Source organism: Myotis davidii, unplaced genomic scaffold (genome assembly GCF_000327345.1).
Source record: "Myotis davidii unplaced genomic scaffold, ASM32734v1 scaffold399, whole genome shotgun sequence".
Lineage (NCBI taxonomy): Eukaryota > Metazoa > Chordata > Mammalia > Chiroptera > Vespertilionidae > Myotis > Myotis davidii.
This window is the reverse complement of record NW_006292094.1, coordinates 292,423-301,215: the sequence shown is the minus strand read 5'-3', so window position 1 is coordinate 301,215 and position 8,793 is coordinate 292,423. Positions and strand designations below refer to the sequence as shown.

The 8,793-nt window shown below is 50.3% G+C and overlaps 2 protein-coding genes across 3 annotated transcripts in view; one reads left to right on the top strand and one right to left on the bottom strand.

Annotated features, from left to right (window-relative positions):
• DOCK2 (dedicator of cytokinesis 2) overlaps nt 1-8,793 on the bottom strand; it is a 365,121-nt gene that overhangs the window by 84,062 nt on the left and 272,266 nt on the right. The window lies entirely within an intron of this gene.
• The window catches only part of FAM196B (family with sequence similarity 196 member B), a 103,355-nt gene continuing 94,670 nt past the window's right edge, over nt 109-8,793 (top strand). The window contains exon 1 of the mRNA XM_006765378.2: nt 109-297. The gene's annotated coding sequence lies outside the window, so the exon portion shown is untranslated. The remainder of the gene's footprint in view (nt 298-8,793) is intronic.

Genomic DNA, 8,793 nt, shown 5'->3' with positions numbered 1-8,793 from the left:
AAAGAGCACACATACTATTTCCTACTCCCTCCAATCTCCTGTCTCCCTTCCTCAAAGAATTCAGCCTGTGGCCACTAGAGGTCTTTTCTTTCACATGGTAGCAGCCCAGCAGTTTGTTCGGCTTTTTATTTATTCCTACGTGAGCAGACCCACTACACTTCTTGCATCTAAACAGTGGAAATTACAACATGAAGGACTTATTATTCCTTCTCGTGGTTTAAGTCCGCGGCTGGCCAGAGCCTGGCTCGCTGTGCAAGGCGCGGGAGGACCTCCCCTGCAGGTAACCACTGCTTCAAGGTAAGAGGCTGGCCAGGCTTTCTTCTCTGTGATGGATGATCCCGTGAGAGAAAATGCGATCGTCTCTTGGACAATAGTTTACTTTTAAAGCTTTGGCGTAAAGGAGCCCTGGGGCTGGGCGCTGTGTGTGTGTGTGTGTGTGTGTGTGTGTGTGTGTGGTGGGAAATCCACCATTGTGAGAGCCGCAGGCTGCCCCAAATGCACAGGCACGGGAATGCTTGTCATTCCCAAAGGCTTGATTTGAATGTGAAGGGGGCAAAAGGCGAAAAACAAACCTCCGCGCTCAAGTTCACTGGCATTACCTTGAAAGGGCTGCATTGTCTGAAGCCTTGTTTAGAGAAACTTCCATGCTTCCTTTTAGAAAAACATCGAGAGGAGGGGGAGGGGGACGGGTCCCCACTGAGAGAGAGTGGCCGGTTCATGAAAGAAACCATTATCTTTGTGTAAGGACTGGCTCGGGGTGTTCCAGCTCCCCCACCCGTCAGCATTACTTTTGCCAGCGTGCCCCTTCCTTCGTTGTCACGGCCACGGAGAAACGCCGGCTGAGTGCCTCTCAGTAGTGCGGGAGACTGAAGTTTGGACAAGTTACCTGCATTTGGCTGTTAGTGAGAAATGACAGCGTTTCACTTCCAACGGGGAGCGCCCCTGTTTCTACCACGGTGTGGAGCCCACCTTAGAGCCACACCTGTCAGACATCCCACCGGGGTGACTGACTGATCCGTGAAATGGCTGGAGACGCCAGCCGCAGGTTCATATTTTGAAAGGGCTCTTCCAGTCATTTAAATTAAAAACAAAAAAACAAAATCAAAACCAGAAAACCTCTGTCTCGCAGACAGAATGATCGTTTCGCACTAGGCTCCTCTGTCGTGTCCCCCAGATCAGCAGTGTCCTGGGCATGGAAATCCACCTTTTCGCTTCCTGCCCCCTTCCCTTCTTACAAGTTTGAGATCCCCTGCATCCACCATGTTTTAAATGTTTAGAAAGAGAGAGGAGAATTGGGGATGGGGGTGATGGTCAGACTGCATCTGCCTGGGCAACTCAGATACTCCTGCCACTGGCACAGCTCAAACTTTATAGTGTAGCAGCCCACACCCCCAGCCCTGCCAGCAGCCTTTGAGGGCTGCGTGTGGAGCAGGGGGGTGGAGGGGTCCCCTGCAGTCCAGGCTGGTGAGGACCGCTTCTTCCCAGCCCTGGCCAAGATGCTGTAGTGGACATAGATTTACTACCAAGGCATGAGGCAGCCACTCATCCATACCCAAGCAGCATGCCAGGCGCCCGGATGGGAAATTGCTTCCCAAAACGGAATACCAGGGGGACCTGCATATCAAATTCCGGAGAGAAATTGTATCTGAGACGCTGGCACAAGCCTGGGCAGAGTCACCCCGGCTCCTCTCAGGGCGGTTTAAAACGTAGCTAATGAATCACAGCATGAGGAGACACGGTGTGAAACTAGGTCAAACGTGTAAAAATAAGTGCAATCATCCAGGCACTCGGCTGATGAGGGGCTGCTAAGCCTTTCCAGCCACCCAGACGATCAACCCTCTTCATTAATCCAGCCCAGCGGTGTGTGGGAGGTCTCGCACACCTGGGAGAGGGCCGAAGCTCCAAAGGCAAACAGTCGGGGTCCCTTCACTGTGCCCAGGCGAGAGGGAAAAAGAAAAACCCAGGATCGTGTGATTAATATTAATTAGCTGGGCTACTAGATGATTGTGATCAGGAGAGCAGCCCTCCACAAATCATCCTACTTCTTTGCATAAAAAAAAATCATCACCATCACCATCACCATCACCACCACATTGATAGCTTCGGTGCACAACACTCAACCTAACATACCTATTTAACCAGCTCTGATGCAAACGCACCTACACACCAGCCAGGACGCCTGCAGTGCCAGGGGAACCAGGAAGAGGCTAAAGGTTCCCCTGGCCTTGAAACACAAACAGAACAGGGGGAGGGGCATGGCTGCTGCCAATGTGTACCCCACTCACCTGAGATTGGGGGGAGTGATGAGATCGCAGAGGGAGGAAAACAGCCAACTTCCGGAGCTTGCTACCTAAAATGCCAACATTACTATGCGATACCAGCTGGTGACACGTTGCTATAGTAACTTCAAATAATGTGCACGACCAAAATAAAATAAAATCAAATAGAGAGAGCACCCAGGAAAGGAGATGAAGGAAAGTTTGCACACCCAGGGAGGCTCGCAGGGAGAGGAGACGTTCTGGTCTAGCTACTGGACCATCGATTTCCGTTGGAGACTAAAAGTGGCCGAGTGACACTTTGAGGTTGCTTCTCCATTTACCCCTGCGACTGCCATGTGGTTATATAACGGATTTTATTCTTGGATGGAATTGGTGCTGGCTGTGTGGCGGATCCAGGACCGAAGGTGGGAGGCTGTGGTGTCAGGAAAAACAGGGCGTCTACTACCCCTTCCTCCATCGGGCAGCTCAGAATGGGAGCTTGTGGTGAGATTTGCGGAGACTAGAGTATGCGTTCCATCTGAGCGACCATCAAGTTCTGGGCACTGCGCTAGGTGTTGGGGTGCAGCAGTGGGCAGGACAGATAAGGCTGTGTTTTCAAGAGCTCTGAGGAGCTTACATCCGGTTCTGCCAGGATAGAGAGCTTCAGAATGGGGGTCTAGGAGCGGGGCGGCCTGAGTTCAAATCTCAGCTCTACCCCTTACTAGTTGTGTGACCTTGGGCAGGGTCTTGTGCCTCAGCGTCCTCGTCTGTAAAAGGGGGTAGAAAGAGTCCCTTGGTCATACAGCTCTAATGAGAATTAAATCAATTTGTGTAAAGCACTGAGGACAGAGAAAGCCCTCAATCATTATCAACGATGACTACTATTGTCATTGCTGATGGCTCTGGTCCAGAGAAACTGTGCAGATCAGCTAACTGCAGTCCTGACCTGGGCAGAGGAAGTGATGCCTCCCCCTACCGGTGACCATCTGCGGGCACACCCGGTGCTCCCCATCACAGTGCGGGACCAACACCTAAGCGCCCTTAGACTCTGATGTTGGTTAACAACATGCCCAACGTCCAGCTTTTTAGTAAATCGACTGTGTGCCTCTCGGAACAGAGCATGCTGGGAGGTTTCCTTTATTTGGGGATAGCTGCTGGCAGGTAGGAAGGGTGACAACAATGTCCAAAAGCATGAAATGTTGAAAAAGTACTCCCTCAGCTGTTTGCTTTGGGGGTGCCTGTCTCTGTGCGGGCGCAGTGACATCCTTTGGTGACCAGGGGCCCTGCTCTGTGATAGCGTTAACCAAGGCACCGTCCTTCAGGGGCAGCTTCTGATGGCACAGATCCAGAGCTCCCTGAGACCTGCTCCATGTCAAAGGCCCAGCATCTCAGGAAAACAGGAAGGTGCCACGTGGTTGCCTTGTACTCTGGATGTGCCCTGACACACTCCTGTGTACGTCATGGCAGCTCAGAGGGTGAGCTGTGTGCAGCCCCGCCCAGTGCTGTGGGCATTGGCTAGAACTGCGGGCTTGGTGTCTTCTCAGAGAACTGCCCTCGCTGACAAGGAGCAGGAGGGCAGGGTCCCAAGACTGCTCTGAATCAAGGCCAGAAGAGGAGCCTGAATTGGTCACACATTCATCCTTTGAAACTAACCCCTTTGGATCCTGGTTGGAGCCCATGCACATGGCTCTGTGTGGGGTGACTTCAAATCTTCCAAGGAATACAGTGAGACCCTTCATCCCAAGGGGAGGTAGCAGACGGGAAAATTCCATTCATTCATCGCCTTACTGAATTATCTCAACAACCTCAGGAGGTCAGCTGTGTGCCCATTTCATAGAGGAGGAAAGTAAGATGCATGGAGGTCAAGCAGCTGGCCGAGACAGACGTTTAGTATACAATGGGGCAGGAATTAAAATCGGGGTCTTTCTGACTCCAACCTCTGTGTTCTTTTCATAAACCCACCATGTTGCCCCTGTCAGCACTGGCAGCTCCACCTGGGAGAAATTTCTGTCCACTTATTCATTGCTGTAGTGGCAGAATCTAGACTTGAACTTGTATGTAGTATGGGATTAGTAGAGGTTGGCTAGATGAGAGGCTGAGTTTATTATAAGATTCCCCATCTCTGAACGAATGTTACAGGAACCCCCCCACCTCCACAAACTATGGAATGTTAGGGTCACGTGTTGCCTTAGGAGAGAATTTGGAACTGAAAGAATTTTGTTCTACTCTGAGCACACTGCATCTAAAATTATATTTGATAAACCAGAGTGAGATTGTTCTTTCACACATTCCTTAATTTAGCAAGTATTTCTTAAGCACCTACTATGTTCTAGCACCCTTCCAGGTGCTGGGGATACAGCCATGAGTGAGATTAACAAGGGATTTCTGCTTAAGGAGCTCATATTCCTGTTGGTCAGAGGGCCAGGGGTGGGGAAACATATTAAGCAAGTAAATACATGTGTAAGATAATTTTAGACAGTGATATCTACTACTAGTAAAATATTACTAAGAGCCCAGTGGGTGTGGCTCAGAGGTTGATTATCGATCTATGAACCAGGAGGTCGTGGTTCGATTCCGGGTGAGGGACTATGCAGGAGGCAGCTGAACAATGTTCTCTCTCATCATTGGTGTTTCTACCTCTCTCTCTCCCTCTTCCTTCCTTTCTGAAATCAATACAAATATATTTTAAAAATATCACAAAGTAATGAGGTAGAATGGAATGGGGAGGGACCTATTTTCAGTGGGTGGCCTCTTAGAGAGCTGATGTTTTAATGTAGGTCTGAATAATGACAGTCAGTCATGCAAAAATCTGGCAGAACAGCATTCTGGGGCAACCGAACAGCAGGGGCCAAGGCCCTGAGGTGGGATGTGCGAAATGAGGGCAGGTGAGGTGTAAGACGAGGTCAGAGAGACAGGCGGTGGCCAGGTCCTGTGGGCCCCTGTGGATCAGAGACAAAAGTTTGGATTTTCTTCTAAGTGCAAAGGGAGGCCCCTGCTTTGGGTTTTAAGAAGCTCGCTCTGTCTGCTGTGTGTTTCAGGAATCCCTCTTTAAAGAGGCATTTTTCATGTCTAACCACACAAGCCCACCTCCAAGACATACTGGAGTTGTTCCTGGGGTCATGGTCCATGAAAAACACAAGTTGTGTTTTCATGGTGCCTCTTCCTCATTCATGGTAGTGTCCCGGCTCCTCGGCGAAGTTTCTCACTAACTGACTGGGCACAGCAGACTCAGGCCTCCTCCTTTGGCAGGCGTGGATGTGGACTCTAACTTTATATGACTCGTCTGCCTGCTGTTCAGAGCTGAGTGAGGGGGGCCTTCTCTGGCCCCTCCCAGCCTCTGGTTAAAGTCATGCAAGCCTGTGGGCCTGCGAGGCCTGCTGGCCAGGAGAGGGGCTATCGTTCAACACCTCCCCTCCCCCCGTTTCTAACTGAACAGCAGACAATTTTTCTAAATGTTTCTAATTGCGTCGTTGGAGGTGTGGGTGGGGAAGTTCACAAATGTGATTGCAAAAGGAGTAGTTTCAGAAACAAGGATTTATTCTTGGTGCGTTCACCAGTGACAGCCTTCCACGCTTCTCACCGAGTGCCTGGGATAGGGCTGGGCAGAGCAGCCTGCTTTCAGTCCAGGGCAGTGTGATGTCCTCAGCTCACATCTCCCTGAGAAAAGTCAGAGTCAGGGGCATCGAGGGGATGTGGGCTCTGGAGAGGACTCCTAAGTAGCCCCTCGCCTTCTCCTGCAAACATTTGCATCCAGGTTATAGATGACACAAGGTCAACCTTCAACAGGAAAAGGCGTCACAAAAGGATAGTACGTCTTGGGCAGGAGGCACTGTGGGCTGAAGGATAACCACTACCATTTAAAGGGCTAAGTGTGTGTTGGGCAGCTAAGCCCTCTACTTATCACTAAGGACTTTGTACACGGTTGCGGCAAGGGAAGAAAAGATCTGGAAGAAGGAGAGCTAATATTAGTTGGGCACTTAAATGTCAGACACTGGGCTGAAAAAGCATGCTGATGGTAACAGCAGCTACCAGGTATTGAGCACATGCTATGGGCCAAGCACTGTCGATGCTGCATCTCATTTCATCCTCACAACATCCAATCAACGTTGGCAAAACCACATGCACTTTACAGATGAGGGAACCAAGGGGCAGAGAGGTGACACAGCTGCCTAGGGCAGCTTGACTCCAGAATGTTTTTGTTTTCTTTAGAAAAAACAAAAAGACTATTGTTTTGTAAACATGATGTAATCTTAATATGAAAATTAAGCAATCACATGAAGAAAAATGCATAATAGTTCACCTTACCATGCCCCCTGCCTACCCCTGAATGCTAAGAATATTCAATGCAGGTGATAAACCTCTAAAATCTTAAGAAACATTCTAAGCATTTCTTGTGCCTATATAGAGATAAAAGAATGTTGGAGAAATGGACAGACACATAGATGGATGGATGGATGAATAAATGGGTGGATGAAAGGATGGCACTAGTTTGGCAGATGATATAGGCAGAGAGACCACCTGATAAGGCTAGATGCACAACTGCCTAGATAAGACCAGCCCTCTTAATAACTATGCTCTATGGTGTATCAGTCTCCCATGACTTCAGGCTCAGCTGAGGATCACCCCTTCATTTGCGGCATTGCGTGGGGCTTTGAAGACCAAGAAGGGTTCAGTGTGAGACACCACTAGGAAGTATGTCTGGTTTCTGATAGACGCAGTTTTTCTGAGGCCCTAGACAGGGCATCCCATGCCCTGGGATCAAATCCCAGCTCTCTTCAGATGCTCTGGAACTTGGGGCACATTGCTTTCATGCTCTGAGCCTCAGTTCTCTCATCTCTGAAATGGGGATAACAGTGCATGCTGCTGATAGGGCTGCTGTGAGGATGGAGTGGAAGAGGGTTCCGTGGGGAGCCTGGCACCCCAGAGGCTCTCACACAGCCTTCTTGCCACCTCAGCCTCAATCCCCTTTCCAGTTCGCCAGGAGGTTTGACGATTAGCTGAGGAAGTTGTAGAGTTGGCTCTTGGTTGACTCGTGGGGGATGGTTTAAACCTTCCTGTGGGCCTGGGGAGCATTGCGGGTGGTGATTTGTACAAGCTCTGCCCGCTCTTCGTCCTTCTCCCTTTGCGGGGCCTCCACGCTGAAAGGAGTGGAGGGGCAGACTGACACACATTCATGGCCAACCAGGCAGCCAGGCAAGAGTTTTCAGGAGGGATGAGTACTTTGTGGATAAAACTTCACCTCATGCTTCCTTTGTGAAGAATAAAGGAGTATGAAGAAGGTCTTCCCCATCACGTTCTAAAAGTAGAGCCCAGCTTTTCTCCGAGACCTCTCCTAGCACCTCCCCTCGTCCCCACATCTGTCTAGCTATTCCTACTGGGAGAGCCCGGCCCGTCCAGCACACCAGGTAGCAGGGTCTGACCGCAGCTTACTGTGGATACAGCAGATGGAGGTCACGAGCGATGTTTGGAGGGCGGGGGGCAGACTGAAAGGGTCTTAAACCTCCACCTGTACACCTGTAGGTAACGGGAAGCCACACAGACCCCTGCCTACAGGGCTGCCTTTAGGCCAGCTCTGCTGACAAGGTCTTGAGAACTAAAGGGAGCGACTGCAGCCCTTGCTCATCATTCCTATGAAGGGAGTGCTATTTCATCTGTTAACAGTGAAAACTGGCAGGATCGTCATGCTCCGGCTTTTATGAAGCTGATCCGGATGATAAAACATCCATGAAACTGAGCTCGGAGATCACTGGCTGAATGGCTGACTCCGGGCTGCACATTAACGAGCCCCTGTCAAGCCCTTTTGCATAGAGCACTGCTTCTGATGTCATTCACGGGGGAAAATGCTCCCCCCACCAAAAAAAAAACCCACAGAAGGGTCATGCTCCGGCTTTTATGAAGCTGATCCGGATGATAAAACATCCATGAAACTGAGCTCGGAGATCACTGGCTGAATGGCTGACTCCGGGCTGCACATTAACGAGCCCCTGTCAAGCCCTTTTGCATAGAGCACTGCTTCTGATGTCATTCACGGGGGAAAATGCTCCCCCCACCAAAAAAAAACCCCACAGAAGGCCCACGGAGGATGGAGCAGAAGGAAATGGAAGTTACAGGCTGGCTCCTCTTATGCAGTTTCCTCTCTGACCCGGGAATGACACCTCATTGACTTACTGGTTTGCAATTTTCCCAGTGACATCATACTCCTTTTTATTTCCCCTCATTCTTTCCCTCTGCTCACCTACCTCCTCTTAAATTCCCATTTGTCCCACTTTTGCTTCCCTGTCCTTTGGAATGAAAACAACCCCTTCCAATTACCATCCGCTGCAGTCCGCATTAGCTGCCTGCTGACTCCCTCGCCCGTCATCATTAATAAAGGTGACACTGCAGCTTGGCATGCATGCAGGTCCTCTCCCACCTGCCCCCCGCCCCCACTCTGGGAGCAGAAGGCTGCCTGGTCAGAGAGCCCCTGCCTTTGAGGCTTTCTCCCTGCACCCAGCTCCCATCACTAAGGTCTGATCTGCACTCAATTAAAGAAAAC